The sequence below is a fragment of the Hippopotamus amphibius genome, chromosome 6, assembly GCF_030028045.1.
Source record: "Hippopotamus amphibius kiboko isolate mHipAmp2 chromosome 6, mHipAmp2.hap2, whole genome shotgun sequence".
Lineage (NCBI taxonomy): Eukaryota > Metazoa > Chordata > Mammalia > Artiodactyla > Hippopotamidae > Hippopotamus > Hippopotamus amphibius.
The window spans coordinates 57,905,100-57,921,382 of record NC_080191.1 but is presented as its reverse complement, the minus strand read 5'-3'; the positions used below and the strand labels follow the sequence as shown (position 1 = coordinate 57,921,382).

Here is a 16,283-nt window from a genome sequence, read left to right as displayed (position 1 = left end):
GGGAGTGACGGTCCTGCTGCGTCAGCCACTCAAGGACACTCAAAGACGGGGATTCGGAGGTACAGAATGGCTCAGGGTGGAAAGCTTATGTCCCAGCAGCAGATTGTAACCTCAAATTATCTTACTCCTTTTGAAGTTAAAAAGCTTCATTTTAAATTTCATGTCCTGGGACTTCCCTGGTGGCCCAGCGGTTAAGAATCCACCTGCCAATGTAGGGGACACAGGTTGGATCCCTGGTCTGGGAAGATCCTACATGCCGCGGAGCAACTAAGCCCGTGTGCCACAACTGCTGAAGCCCATGCACCCAGAGCCCATGCTCCAGAACTAGAGAAGCCACCACAATGAGAAGCCCTTGCACTGCAATGAAGAGTAGCCCCCGCTCGCCACAACTAGAGAAAGCCCGCACGCAGCAACAAAGACCCAACACAACCAGTAAATAAATGAATTTATTTAAAAAATAAATTTCATGTCCTATTTCAAAACGCAAAGCCCTGGACCCTGTCCTTTCTGAGGTGCTGTTCAATAAGGCCTGCAACTTTGGGACTCACAGAAGCATTTAATAAACACCTGTTGAATTGAATTGAATGAAAGCAACTTCACATGTTAGAAGGTTAATTTGGGCACAGACTAAGCAGGAATCATCCCAATAGGATGTGGCTGAAAGACTGATGTATTAATCCCTGAGGCAACGTCTCAATAAGTAACACAGTACTGCCAGGAGAAAAGCCAAAAGGCGGCTAAAACGTGCACTGTGACACGTGGGTGACGCTGACCAGCTATTCAACATCTCTAGTCAGTCAATCCCACAGAAGGAAAACAGCCCTAAACTGTAGCAAGAGGACTTTATCTAATGTTTATGAGGAATTTATTGACGGGGAAGGGTAATCTTCGAGGGAAACTTCAGAACCGTCTCAGAGGAGTTTGGCAAATTGAATAGATATTTATCTGTCATGCTTCAGTTGTAATTTTTGTCTGAAAACAAGAGAATAAATAGGTCAGGTTTTCTGCAACCCTGACCCCCTGAACTCCTTTACTAAGGGAATTTTATGGTATTCAAGTTAAAAAAAAATTTTTATTGATAGAAAGCAGGCTAATGATATCAAAATGACAGATTTCCAGTGAAACTTTTAAAAAAGAAAAGAAATACTTAAAATCTCCCTGTAGAAAAAAACATGCACATTGGGTACACACACCTGTAGTACCCCACATCAGGTACACTAATGTACAACAAGGCCCACAGCTGACCAAGAGAAAATTTAAGTGAAGTTACTCAGGAATAAATGAAAGGTGCTAAGACTGTGTGTACTTCACAAATATTCTATGCTAGGTATACACTTTTTTAATAAGTATTTATTGGATAATTATAATAAAACATTGGAATTTTTAAAAACTGACAAGTCTGAATCTAAAAACAACCCTTGTCTTTTGTTTTCTACCTTCTTTTCCAATTCCCCAATCTTACGAATGTGCTATGTAGCTTTTTAAGCTAAAATCACAAACAAGCATGGAAGTCTTTTTTCTTTTTTTTTTTAAATTGAAGTATAGTTGATTTACAATGGTGTGTTAGTTTCAGGTGTATGGCAAAGTGATTCATGTACATATGATTCAGTTATTTATGTATATATATACTTCACATACCTGTACATACGATTCAGTTATTTATGTAGGTATATATTTCACATATACATTCTTTTCCAGCTTCTTTTCCCTGATAGGTTATTATAAAATACTGAGTATAGTTTCCTGTTGCTATACAGTAGGTCCTTGTTGGTTATTTATTTTGTATATAGTAGTGTGTATATGTTAATCCCAAACTCCTAATTTAAACTCTTTTTAAAATTGCAATCAATTACCACCCCAGAAATGTCCAGCAACGTGGAGGAATTTTACAAATACGTCATCAGAATCCCAGCAGCCACTGTGATCTACTGAATCCCACAGCAAAACATCTTTTAGGAGGAAATTCAAGATTTACCTTTTCTTCACTTGCCTTGAGCTTGGGCTTGAACTGACGTGTCAGATTGCCAAAGCCTCCGTTTCCACGTAGTATAGAGTTTAGAGCAAAGGAAACTAAAATCCTCCAACTCTGCTTGGTCTCTGCCTGCGCCAGCTGCCCAGATTGAGTGACCACAGGGAAATCAGAGGCAACCCCAGCGGACCAGATGGTGCTGTGAGGAGGGCTGGGGGCTGACTCGTGATGGCGAGCAGAACGGAGGCGTGGGGAAATCGAACAAAAGCCAGATTTACGGCTGGGCGAGGCAGTTAAGGAGAGCTCAAGTTCTCCCAACCACGAGATATCAACAAGGCTTCTCACATAATTTTAGAAAGATTTTTATACTGCAAGAGGAGCCTCATCATTGGATAAGGCAAACATTTCAGATAGTGATAAGAGCTGGAAAAAAAGATAAGAAAAGGACTAACCATTAACCATAACAATATCTACTTGGTTCCCTTTACTTAGGGGAGGGAGGCTGGGGGGAGCTTCAATCATTAAGGAGACAAATCTCAGAATCCTAGTCTGGTTTGTGTCACAGAACTTGGGTTTAAGACCTGCTTCCAGCTCTTAAACAGCAGGCGAGTTTTAGGGCGAATTACTTATGCTTTCTGAATCTTATTTTCTCCATCTGCAACTTGAGGATAAAAATATCTGTCCTACCTACTTCAGGAATAAAGAATCCAGTGTGGAAATATATGTGAAACCACCTAAAAAACTGTGAAATGCAACACAAATATACCATACTATTATTAATTTTTAGTGATAAATTTAACTTGGTGTACTCTGACATTATATCTTATTATAAGTCTGCTGTTTCAGACATTTTATAAACTATTAATTAGTACATTATTATATATGTTTATAGACATAAATTTGGACTTTTCCAAGTTCCATTGTTAGCACTTGTCTGATTTTGATCAATGTCCCCCCAAATTATAGCATATAAAACTAATTTGCCAGACATGTGTCAAATGTCAATAGAAACAATGACACAAGCCATGTACTTATATTATTACCTGTTAGAAAATGTAGAAATGTAACCTAAGTGCTCACTGAACAACTGGCGAATCTCAACCACAGCAATTTTGGTCCCCAGGGAACATTTGGCAATTTCTAGAAACATTTTTGGTTGTCATGCTGGGTCACTGGCATCTAAGTGCGCAGAGCTCAGAGATGCTGCTAAACCTCTTACAACACACAGGACAGTCCCCACAACAAATAATTATGTGGCTCCATAGGACACTAGTGTTGAGGTTGAAAAACCCTGCCTTAAAATTTTATTGCCTGTCTCATTAAAAACACTAAAATACAAGAATATCCTTAAAAATCTAAAACCAAAGCATTCAAACTCTGTCAAGAACCCAAACTTACTAACAAACTCTGTAAATATGGCCCCAACCTGCTTCTCCCATCTTGTGTCAATGCAGTGTGCTGTGAATGCACGGACACCCAGACTCGAAGGAGCTCACGTCTAATCATAAGCAAACCTGAACCCAATTTGTATGAAGAGGCAGGAGAAAGGAACATCTGGTCTCCACAGGAATAGTGCTGAGGGAGTGTAATCCTTATAAATAAAGTGGGCAGAAAGGGGGCTGCTGCTAAGGGCCTCCGAAGCTAAGCATCCATTGTGGAGCCCCATTGGATCTGTTTCAATTCAGCAGGACTCCTTCCAAATGCATATTAACAGATGAAAAGACAAACCAATCTGCAGCAAGGGATGCCCAGAACAGGACGACAAGCATGGCTGAGATTCAGCAGCGGAAAAGCCATAAATTCCACAGAGACAATAGCCCAGCTTTCTGCACAGTTCACCACCTTAGTAAGCAGGGTGTCAGCACTCACACCTGTTTTTATTAAAAAATTTAACATCTGCAGCATTGCTTACAGAAGTGTTTGTCCACGGGTTCGTGACCCATTGTTGGCTCATGAAATTCATGATTTAGTACCAGTATTTTTGAAGGAATAGAATAGAATTAATAGAGTAGAGTAGAGTAGAGTAGAGTAGAGTAGAGTAGGGTAGGATAGGATAGGATAGGATAGGATAGGATAGGATAGGATAGGATAGGATAGGATAGAATAGAATAGAATAGAATAGAATAGAATAGAATAGAAGTAGAACAGAATAGAACCAATGGAGCAGAGAATAAAATAGAAAATAGAGAATTGTATCCCAATAAGGGTAAAATTTATTCTATGACACTACATTTTTTTGTGTGTTTTTATGTTTGCCTGTATAGTGCGTTGTGAAGTAAAATTATATGTCCTTGAGTAAGGGTCTGAAAAAAGCACTTGAAAACAATGATTTGTAAAACTGCAAGGGGTGGTTTTGTCAGGATGGCACATCCATTCTAATAAGACCCGAGGAAAACCCAAGTCTAGAGAGTCTCGAAACATCTGAAAAATCATTGTCCAAGGCAAACACTTGCACTAGAGAGAAGAGGAGAGAGAGAGAAAAGGGCTCTCCATCACTGATGCACAGTTCTGGGTACCACATGTGAGGTTCTCACCCTTCTGCAGGCTACAAATTAAGAGAAATTTTCATTGGACATTCAAATCCTTCCTATGAAAGTTAAAAGTGACCCCATAAAAAAAAGTCAGCCGAAGAACTGAGTCTTGAGAATGTGTTGGGATTCTGCTAGACGAAGAAAGAAAAGGACATTCTAAGGAGTAGAAAACGGTGCGTCCAAAGACATGGGCACTCCCAGACCATTTGCTGAATCGGTATGGGACTGAATCAACACGTGAACTGAGCAGAGACAGCCCCCGGCTTGTTCAGGAAAGGTGACAAGGGCAGCAGGGGCTGAGCACAAGTGTCAGGGACGACCCTGAGACAGATGAGGAGGAAGAGCTAAGAGGGGGAGGCGGATAAGGGCGAGGAGGCTGGGGGAGACCTTGCCAGTCCCTGCCTGCCACCCTCACGCCCCCCCCCCCCCCCACTGTCCCCAGGAGCACCACAGGTGAGCCATCTCCTAGGGACACTTTGGGACACCATCTGGGAAGGAGTCCACAGTGATCAACAGCTCAAAGATTAGTGTGGGAGGCAGCGCTGGCAAAAGAAGAAAATGTGCTTAGTGTTGGCGGAAACTTGGGGAACTGAAGTGAAATAAGAGTTCCCCTCACCAACGCAACATGAATTTTTGCAGACCCGCCTATACGCGCACCCGTGTGCTGGGCACTGGAGAGAAACAAGAGCGATTTATGATCTGATCCCTTCCCCAGAGAGGCTTATCAGCTGCTGTAGGAAGGCGGAGCAGTGATTCACGTGAAACATTTGCAGAATCAATAAGCGAGTTTACAACTTTAACAGAATTGAGTTTATGAGAGACGTGGTGAGACCAACAGTCCCACAAATATTACTGGTATGTTTCTGGAATGTCAGTGAGTTGAGAGGCCCAGCTGTATCTGAGCCATCACAGAAACTGAAAATATTTCAGGGGGTTTTAAAAAATCCCCTTTTCAATACAAATTATGGAACTAATATAGTCTAAAATAAAACGATCCATGTAAAGACAAAACTTTTCTTATTTTTCTTTCAGAAATTATCAAAATGCATCTCATCCATTCCAACCCTGCTCGGTAGCATAGATTTTTTCTTTTTTTTTTAAATATCAAATGTTGAGTCCCGCTCTGCATTTTCTCCCAAGTGTACTTCATGTCTCAGCCACAATTTGGCCAACAGTCTGGTCTCTACAGACCTCATACTGACAGCTAGAACCAAAAACGCACAAGATTCAAAATGGTTAGCACGACTTTTAAATAACCTTCTCTTGTAACTTTTATGAACATGGGATTCAAAATGGTTTGCATGACTTTTAAATAACCTCTCTTTTTTAACTTTTAGGAACATGAGCCATTCCACAGCAAGCGAGTTCAGACAGGGGTAGGCACCTCCCAAGCTTCACACCAAGATGAAAACAGAAGACCCTGCATCAGAACCCCAGGCTGTAACTACACGGCTTCTCACTGACTCGGAGACCTGTCTGCAAGGCACATGCTTCAGTAAATCAGAAGCAGGCATCACACTCCTGAACCTCAGTCATGTTCTGTGACCAAATTATACCGTGGTTATTGTACCAGGTTATTCTTGGCAAAGTATTTCTTCATTATATACTGTTCCATTTAAGTTAAAAAAATGAACAGGCATAAACTACACATTTTTCCCCTCATCTAAACAGGGGCTTTCCTCACCCTCATAAATGTGTAACTATTTTCTTTCCACTTAGCTTGTAGCCTAATTGAAGCCTTCATTTCTGTAAGTCTGTGTCTTAAAGCCACAATATAAGTTGTTCTTGGGCCTGAAGGTAAAATTAAACCAATCATTGCTGAACTTTCCCATAAATCATATATCATTCAAAACAAACCTGATAAGATCTTAGCTAGTAACTTTACAGAAACTTTCAGGGGAAAAAAATAGCATTAGTACGTATAAATTTCATAATTTATAGGAATTGAAAAGTTTTGATACCTCAAGTAGATGGGCATGCAGAGAGATGGGGAAGGGTTTAATATGTCCTGAGATGCTGGGTACCAGGGCTACCCAGGGCACAAGAACCCCAAAAGCTTAGATAATCATCCCTGTTTTATATGAAAGGGAATGTTAGCCTCCAGGGATTAAATACTTTGATCAAGATCCCTAAGGGGCAAAGGTGGAAAATCCAATCTGGATTTCTTTAATTAAAAAAAAAAAATGTATTTATGTCGATACAATGTTAGATTTTCCTGTTCTTTTTAAACCTGAAAACATGCCATATCTTTTTTTTGAAAAGTACAGTTTAACTTTCAGGCTCCTCCTTTAGAAGAGCAATTGTGATCCCTGCCCTTTCATAAATACCTTCCACTAGTGGTACGCGTTCTCCAGGCAGCAAAGGCTTCCACAGCTGGGCATGGGGACATGAGGATGAAATGAAAAACTGCACTTTTAAGTTAACTAAGGAGCCGGAAGGTTAAAATGTAGTCATTCTATTCTGCTTTGCAAAGAACATTGCACAAACAAAAATTTTCCTTTCTGGATCGTTTAAGCTGCATGTTTATTATTCTAAATATCAATTATAACTTAGAATCTGCCTCCCAAAGGCTGTGGGGGTGGGACATGGTGACCAAGACCAAATTTGTACGTTGTGGGGGGAGGGGCTCAAAGCCTCAGAATAACTGAGGGGACCCTTCCCGAGGTTTCCATTTCATCCTGACACTAAGTGATTTAAATACTGCTGTCATAATAAACACGTATCATGAAGTAAAATATAAAATTTGCATTGAGATAAAACACAGGAGTTCAGTAATATTTAGCATTTACATTAGGTGGCTTTAGCTATATCATTGGGTGTCCTAAGTAGGATATGTTTCCATTGCATAATGTGAAAAATGTTTCCTGAGCAGCTAGTCTGTTCCAGATCTGTTCTAGGCCCTGGAATAAATACACTTCTTCCCTCCACCCCCCAAAAAAAAGGCTTCCATGGAGTTTATATTATAGTGGGGGGACCAAACAATAAACCAGGAAAGTAAGTAAATTATATATTCAAAAGTGAGTAAGTCCTTTAGCAAAAATACAAAGGGCAAGGGGAAATAGGCCCCTGTGGGGGAGGGGAGCTATAGGTTTAGAAAGGGGAGCAGAGATGGTCTCGTGACGGGTGACATTTAAGCAAGGACTTGCTGGAGGGGAGACCATGCAGATCCTGGGGACAGAAAGAGCATTCAAAGCAGAGAACAGAATGTGCAAATGCCCAGATTGGTGGACAGGCAGGAGGCCAGCACGGGCGAGAGCAGGAGGGGTCAGAGAGGGGACAAGGAGCCAGAGGGCACCCGAAGGGACACTGCAAGGACTCTGGCTTTCACACTGAGATGGGAAGTCACAATTAGGGGCTGTGAATTAGAGACGGCTCGTCATGGGGTATATTTCAAGAGGACCCCTGTGGCTACTCTGCGGATCTGGACTGCCCGGGCCTGTCAGGCTGCCAGGGTAATTCAGGTAAGAGGTGATGTGCGTCGGACCCAGGTGGGAGGGGTGGGGGGTCTGGAGACAGGTGAAGGGAGAGCCAACAGCACTTCCAGGTGGATGGAAGTGAGCAGTGACAGGTCAAGGACAATACCGCGAGAATGGGAAGGCAGAGCAGAGTGGGCTTGGAAGGAAGATGAGGAGGTAGGGTCTGCGTTTGTCAGGTGGGAGATGCCCGTTGGACATTAAAGTGGCAACACTGAGTAGACACTAGGATTTAGGAGCCCAGTGTTCCAGGGAGAGATGGGGCTGAGGTCAAGCTTTCTATCACCCATGTGAAGATGGCATTTAAAACACACACTTGGGGAGGGTGGGGGGGGACTCGAGGGAGGGTGGGGGGGGAGTCAAGGGAGGGAGGGAATATGGGGATATGTGTATAAAAACAGATGATTGAACTTGGTGTACCCCCAAAAAAATAATAAATAAATAAAATTTAAAACACACACACACACACACACACACACACTGGATGAGCTCCCTCAGGGAATGAGTAAAGAAAGGGAAGAGAAGAGACCCAAAGAGGCCCAGGAGTGCGCCAACACCAAGAGGCCAAGAAATGAGGAGAGACAGGAGTGGTCAGTGAATCCAATCAAGGAGAAACCAAGAAAATATGTTGCCCGCAAAGCCCCCTGAAAAAAGCCTTTTCAGGGAGGAGATCATGAGCAGGTACCAAATGCTTCTGATAGTTCATATAACAAGGACTGAGCACAGAGCCCGGATTCAGCAACGTGGAGGCTATTGGTGAACTTGACCAGAGCCGAGTCCAAGTGAAGAAAGTTGAGTTGGAGTGAGTCTGAGGGTGCGGTGGTCCATGAAGTTGAAGATGGTGAATAGAGATGGCTCGTCAAGGAGTTTTACTGTAAATAACAGAGAATCACGTGGTAGCTAGGAATCTAAAAAAAGGGCTGGGGTGTGTGTGTGTGTGTGTGTGTGTGTGTGAGTGTGAGTGAGAGTGAGAGAGAGAGAGAGAGAGAGAGAGAGAGAGAGAGAGAGAGAGAGAGATCAATCTGGAGAAATCCCAGCATGTGAATGGGGATGACTGGAGAGAATGGGATGTGGCAGGAGAAAGAAGGCAAACTCTTGCTGTCCTTCATTAGCCCAAGGGGAAGGAGGCTTCCTCCCCAGGCTGCTCATGTACCAGAGGGGGATCTGGCCCTAGAGCCATGACCCTCTGCTATCAGAGAAACTTCAGGAAAACATCTGAGAACAACTAATTATACATGCGTGTGGTAAGGCACCGGTACAAGAGTATCAACTCCAGCAAGGAACTCTTTGGCAAATTACTTATCACTGTGTCTTCTTAAAATTTCCAGATTTTTTTCCCCATAGGTCACATATGGGGGGCAGGGGGAGGGGGAGGCGAGGTGGAAAGTAAGTAATGGCTTTTGCTAGGTTCCAGTTACTTCTGGGTTTTGGGGTTGTTGTTCTGTATTTAACTTTTGATTCATCTGTGGTCATCCTATCAATTGTCAGTGCAATATATATGTCGATACACATATGTGACTGTGTGTGTGTGTTCCATGAATCTATGTTCACTTTTCATGAAGCTCTTTACTCTCTATTACCTCTTGACATCATGGGTTTTCCTGGCTTATGTCTGTCTGTGAACAGTGCTTCCTTTCACTTGTCACTCCACCTTCCGTGAGTGGCTACAGATGACTTGAAAACAAGTCTATTTTCATTCTCTCCACTCAGAGTCTCTTTTCATTGGCTCTAATGGTATGGATTTTTAGCTTTTGTCTTTCCCAGGCCACACACGCCACATGTCTTTAGCCCTTCACATCTCACCAATCCTACTGTAACAGTTCTGCAACTAGCGATGTCTCAAGGTTAAGCACAAAAACAGGATGAAGATTATTATCGCTTTCCAGTGTTGTCCTAAAGATATCCAGGATTTCTGAACCTTTATTTAGGTTTTAGGAATACTCTAGACCAACTTCTTCCTGACACTATCTGCAGCACGTATCACATCCCTTTCCTAGAACAAAATGATTACTTAGTCTATCACTTTATATGTAAAGTTTATTTTTCCAAAAGGGCCCTACATTACCTTGGCACCAAAGCTAAAGTCCACCTGCTGTCTTCTGTTCCCTTCCAGAGCCTCTTTTGTCAAGCACAGGACTAACGAAAAAGTGTTCTATTGGAATGGGATCATGGAAAAAAACCTCTTAATCTTAAGGCCGCAAGAGGGACAGATTGACAGATGAAGTCTAGCCAAAGCTGCCTTATCATATAGGTTAACACCTAAATTTCTCTTTGGCAACAGTCAACGGGAACGATGACTACCGACTGAGTGTACGGCTTGGAACTTCATTAGGATCCAAGAAAAACAGAAGTCTTTGTCTTATCTCTGACTAGAGCTTTAAGCCTTTCTGGTTTGGTAAGTAAGTAAGTATGCAAGTCAACGAAAGAAAGGAAGGGAGGGAGGGCATCGGGTACATATGTGTCAATTTATAAAGATATGTTGGGATCAGCCAAAGTATTCCCAATTAAACAGGTAGTGTAGGGAAAGACCAACAAGATAACTGGTAGCGCATCCCAGCTTGGCAACTAACCGTCTCAGTAACTTCGGACAAGCCAGTTCAGTTCTGTAGGTTTTTAGTTTTCCCATTTGAAAAATTGCCTAAGGTCCCTTTTCAACTCTACGATACCAGACTATAAATAACTGACAACATAACATATGATATATTCCGGGGATACTGACATTAACACCTCCTAGCATTTGTGAGTCCATCTGAGATAGAACTGAATAATCAAGACACTCAACCCACCATTACTAAAATTCAAACCACTGTAAACACGTTTACTGTGTCAACAGTCAGAAATTCAGGTTTATCTACTATTACTATTTCTTCTCCCTGTCTCTAATATTATTGCTATTTCTTTTGAGATACGTTTATCTTTTTTTTTTTAGTTTTCCTAGCAAAGCCATTTTACCTTGTTCCTTAAGAAACATTTAATTTTAAATGACAAACACAATTTCTTGTTTATTTATACTTATTATTAATTACTCTCCTTTTAAGGGATCTCACTAATGTAGTTTATTATCTTTATGTAAATGAATCTTACAAAGTGGGCTAAACCTGGAGGCACAGACAGACACAGAAAAGTGCCCCATCAGATATCTAAGGAGTGTGAGCTTTTCCCCTCTAGGCTTCTCTCTGTGCTGTTTCCACATTCATTCAATAGCTGTTGAACAGGAAGAGGTTGTAGGGACCCTACACTAACTTTAAATTTATGAAAAAGGGAATATGGCTCTTCTCAAACACAATCTTGGACCACCAAGACAGAATCATCTGTCCTACTTAGCGGTTAAGTGAAGGACCACTTCAGGAGGATAATCTCTTGGCAAGGAGCCCAGCCCTTATCTTGCACTTCCAGGCATCCTAGATCAGGCCTGGGGTAAGGAGAAGGCTTTGCAAGTCACTCCCTCTGCACTAAAGTATTGAAAGAAAGGTGTTATCTACTTGCATTCAAAACACCATGTCGGTAAAGATTGGAGTCAGAAGGTTCTTCAACAGACTTCAGTTTCTGTCTACAAGCTCTGGGGAAAATCAATGTAGTTGACAAGTGTTAATCTGACTACACAAGAAGGCAGGCGGGGCTTGCTCTTTCCCTGCTCTAAATGGTTACCTGCTCTGTCAGAGCAGCACTTTCTACATTCAAAGGAAGAGTAATAAATAAAACACGACCAACATTTCTATTCATTCTAACCTACCTGGCCAGCACTCACATTCCTCCATCCCTAAAAGACATTCCTGTAAAGGAAGACACACACTGAAGGGGCACACCCCTTGCCCGCCCTGAAATAACTCGTGACTTCATTCTACTGAAAGTAAGTATAAAACTTTAGAATCCCTAAGTGTGATGGAGGGCCACAGTGAAACGCTGCAACGTGTTAGGGAAAACTCTAGCAGCTGTTCTACAGTACACTTACGTACCAGAAATTCTATAAATAATCTTCCAAGTTACAATGGCTTCAAGAAAGCTTCCTACTTCTGTCTCTCCACCTACCAATTTTCTGAGAATTACACGCTTGGCCAAATTAACGTAAAGCTGAGGGAAGCATTTTTCAGAGAGCCGGGTCCCTCAAGCCCTGCTGATAAACTCAGTGTTGAGATAAATGGCTACTGAATGAGCCGCCTTTCAGGGATTATGACATGAATCAATCATTCGACTTCAATAAAGCACCGCCCTCAACACACACACACACAGATTACAAGGGATTCCCTTTCTTTTTCAGAAAGTTGGAGACTAAAGTTAAAGATGAACGTGGCTGAAGAGTGAGCATCAAATTACAAGTCTGAAAAGAAACTTTTTTTATTCATTTAATATTGTGAAAATTTCGAACATATACAGAAGTAGGAAAAAAATAGTATAATGAACGCCCATGTGCCCATTACTTGGCTTCAAGAACTATCAACATCTGGCTAATTGTGTATCTTCTATACCATACTCCAACCTTGAAAAGAAACTCTTAAACCAAGGCACTCACTCAGCTCAAAAGGAAGGTCTGATGAAGTTACATAATAAGCAGGAAACTATAAAATATAATCTCTACGTGCGTTTTCATTTCCCTTCGTGCCCTGGAAGAATTAACTGGTAAAGATAAGGTCATAGTCATTCGTGCTTTCACATGGTCAGACGGAGAAATGGTACTTTCTTGAGATAGCAGGAAAAGTAAATCCGTCCAACATATACCATCAGCTTTGGGAGAGTTAATTAGTAAAACAGGATGTGCAGCTGTAAGAACTCACCAAGAGGTGTGTGAAAGCACACAGACACTCAACTTGAAAGACACTATTCCCTATGCACACCAACATGGGCAGCCCAAGCACAAAATAATGTAAAACAAAAGTCAGCACATGGTGAAATGTTACCAAAAGGAACATTTCAAGAAACACTGATATTTCACATATAACGGGAGGGAGTAAGTATTTAGAACCTTACCTTTGCCAGAACTTCGGATGTAACCAGTTCCTCTCAGGCTCTTTTAATGAGTCCACCAAGTTTCCCAAAGTGAGGGTCTATAGACACATCCCCGGACTCCCTCTTCTTTCTGCCCATGGTAAGGCAGGAAGCAATGTCTAACACTTCCAATGCTCAGCCGTTAAGAGCTAAAAACAGATCCTGTGCAATGCTGGATATATTTTTGTCTGCTAGCTACACACCCTCATCATGTTCAATTCTTTCCATTGGTGGAAGAGTATGATGCAGACTTAACCAGAAAGTGGTTTTCCACGGGCTGCCGGCAGTGATTAGGCAGGCCAGCCTGCCATCAGGCCTCCGAGCCGCCTGGCTCGCCCACGACTGCGCTGCTGTTGGCCCCGCGTTCCAGAATTACCACCAAAGTTCCATAAGGAACGCGGCTCCAGACTTTGCTGAATAAAGGTTTACTCACTTGAAGGGAGCCTCAGCTGCTTTTTTTAAGCCTTTTTAGCAGGAAGAATACACACCTACCATCCTTGTGTTTAGAGCGGTAGTAAACATTCTGCCTCCAAAACCACAGCTGGAATGTGACGGTCATAAAAACCCTGCCTCAAGAGCAGCCCTTCAAAATAATTTTCTGATTTGCAAAATAGTGGGTGTATACCTACTCTATGTGCCTTGCTGTAGTGACTTTGCTTTTCAGTGAGCTGAACAACAGTGTCCTACATTGGAAGTTCCTGTTATCCCAAAAGGTCGCTGTTTTTTCAAAAATATGCTGTGAATTGCCTTTAAAAAAAATGATAGACCAGAGGTTTTTAAGTCTTGCTGAACCTTTTGATGAAAGACCTTCCATTTAAAGGATGCCCCCAACATAAAGCAACATTTTCAGGTCATTTTATATTAGCTATTGGGGAGGGAGTGCTGAATGAGAAAACAAGGTTACATTTGTGTAGTAAAACTTCCAATTTTAATTTCAATTTCAATTTTTGAAATTATAGTCCAGAGGAGAAAACAGTTTAAGGAGAAGTTTCCAAGTTATCCCGGACAAACACACGGCAAGATTTTTTAAGAAAATATTTTCCATAAAAAAATATGAATGGATGCACACATGCAACAGACAAGATTCTCAGGTAACAGTAAAGACAAGATTCTACTTTAGACAAACAAGCTTTTAATTCCCTATTTTGCATGAAAAAAGAACATTTATGTATACACACATACATCTACACATACAGGTACACACACACACGTGTGTGCAAACAGAATTTTGTTTCCATATAGTTTCTATGTAGTTAATACATGCTTGAAGATACACTTTCTAATCTTAGTTGACAAATAATAAGAGCTATTACATAAGCTCATCAGCCCAATAGTTATAAAAAGTAGTCTAACCTCCACAAAAATTCAAAGCAGTGCAGACAGAACCAAGGAATTTTTAGTGCTAGTGGAGAAGAGCTGAAAAATTCCCTGCTCCAAGCCCCTCACTTAATAGATCAGAAATGGGGCTTTAAGTGACTGGCTCTAGGTCGGCAGCAGAGTCAGAACCTGCCACCCAAGTAACCACAACCCTTGGGACTGAAGTCAGAAGGTTTCCACGGAGCCCAAGTCACATAACAAAAAACATGGGAATTCCCAAAATGTTCATTTGACGTGTGTCTGTATTAAAAAACACTCTGAGTAAATACCGAAGAAGAAAGGGTGCTGTTTAAGTCACTGAGCTCCTTACTCCTTCAGATCCAACGCCATCATTTCTGTTTCCAAAAAAAAATTAAGTAAAATAAAATAGCCACCAGCATAAAACAAGCATATTTCTTCCAAACAACATTGAGACAGAACTGCTCCTTGAGGTGAAGGAGAGGAGGGGAATTATGTCAGAAAGAAGGAAGTTTAAAGAGATTATGTTTCTGAGGGCGGAGAAAGTATCAGAAGAACAATTAATTGCGTAGAAACATTTGCGCATCCCTATTCTTAAGACAGTTCTGACCTTTTGACACATTTTACACGTAATCGTGCTAAGCCAGAACTACCCAAAAGACTCGCTGATCTCCGACATTCCTCAGACACTTCCAATGGGTTTGCATTGTCTGGTTCCATTTTTTCTCACTGAGGTCACCCAAATAACTTTAGTTCTACAAATTTATAGAGTCACTTGGGGTTTCAAACCATGTCATATTTTTTAAGTTCTTTAGACTTTGTCCAGCTATAGCAAAATATTCTCAATTTAGTACTCCATCCTAAAATTACAAAACCCAGCATATTTCCACATCATAAAACCTAGGCTTTATCTTTCTAATGCTTCATTCTGACATAATAATGTAACAGAACATATGCGTGAACAGGCATCTAAAACTGAACTCCTTGGCAAAGATCTCTGAGCATTATGTAAATTACTACTTAAGAAGTATCTGATCCTCAAACACACAATGGAAAATGACACAAGTAAAAGCAAATATAGCAAAATGTTAACAGTTACAGAATTCAAGTGGTGGGTTTATTGTTCACTGTACGATTCTTTGGACTTTTCTGTATTTTTGCAATTTTTCTTTTTTTTTTTTAATTTTTTATTTTTTTTTGCAATTTTTCTTAATAAAAGGTTGAGGGGGTCACACACTCACACACACAAAGTCACAGAAACAGAGAGTAGAAAAGTGGTTGCAGGGTAGGGGTGGGGGAAATAGGGAGAGGTTGGAAAAAGGAAACAAAGTTTGAGCTAATAAAAAATGGGCCATTGGGCTTCCCTAGGTGGTGCAGTGCTTAAGAATCCACCTGCCAGAAATAGAAACACAGATGTAGAGAACAAACATATGGACACTAAGTGGGGAAAATGCGTTGGGGGGGAGGGGGGCAGGGGGGCCGTGTTGGGAGGAATGAATTGGGAGACTGGGATTGTCATATATGCGTTACTAATAAGAAAAAAATCAAATTGTACACTTTAAATATATGCAGTTTATTGTATGTCAATTGTATATCAATAAAAGTTCTTAAAGGAAAAAAAAAAGAAAAAAAGAATCCTCCTGCCAATGCAAGGGACACGGGTTCGATCCATGTCCCAGGAAGATCCCACATGCCGTGGAACAACTAAGCCCGTGAGCCACGACTGTTGAGCCTGCACTTTAGAGCCCATAAGCCACAACTATTGAGCCTGTGTGCTGCAACTACTGAAGCCCATGCGCCTAGAGCCCGTGCTCTGCAACAAGAGAAGCCATGTCAATGAGGAGCCCATGCATCACAACAGAGTAGTCCTCACTTGCCGCAAGTAGAGAAAGCCTGCGTGCAGCAACAAAGACCCAACACAGCCAATAAATAAAATAAATTTTAAAAAGAGGGGGCGTAAAACGTAGTGGCAATATCTCAGGCTTCACAGCG

At 41.5% G+C, this 16,283-nt stretch overlaps 1 protein-coding gene across 1 annotated transcript in view; it reads right to left on the bottom strand.

The window, feature by feature from the left end:
- The window catches only part of TIAM2 (TIAM Rac1 associated GEF 2), a 215,426-nt gene that overhangs the window by 112,320 nt on the left and 86,823 nt on the right, over positions 1 to 16,283 (bottom strand). The gene's annotated exons all lie outside the window — the stretch shown is intronic.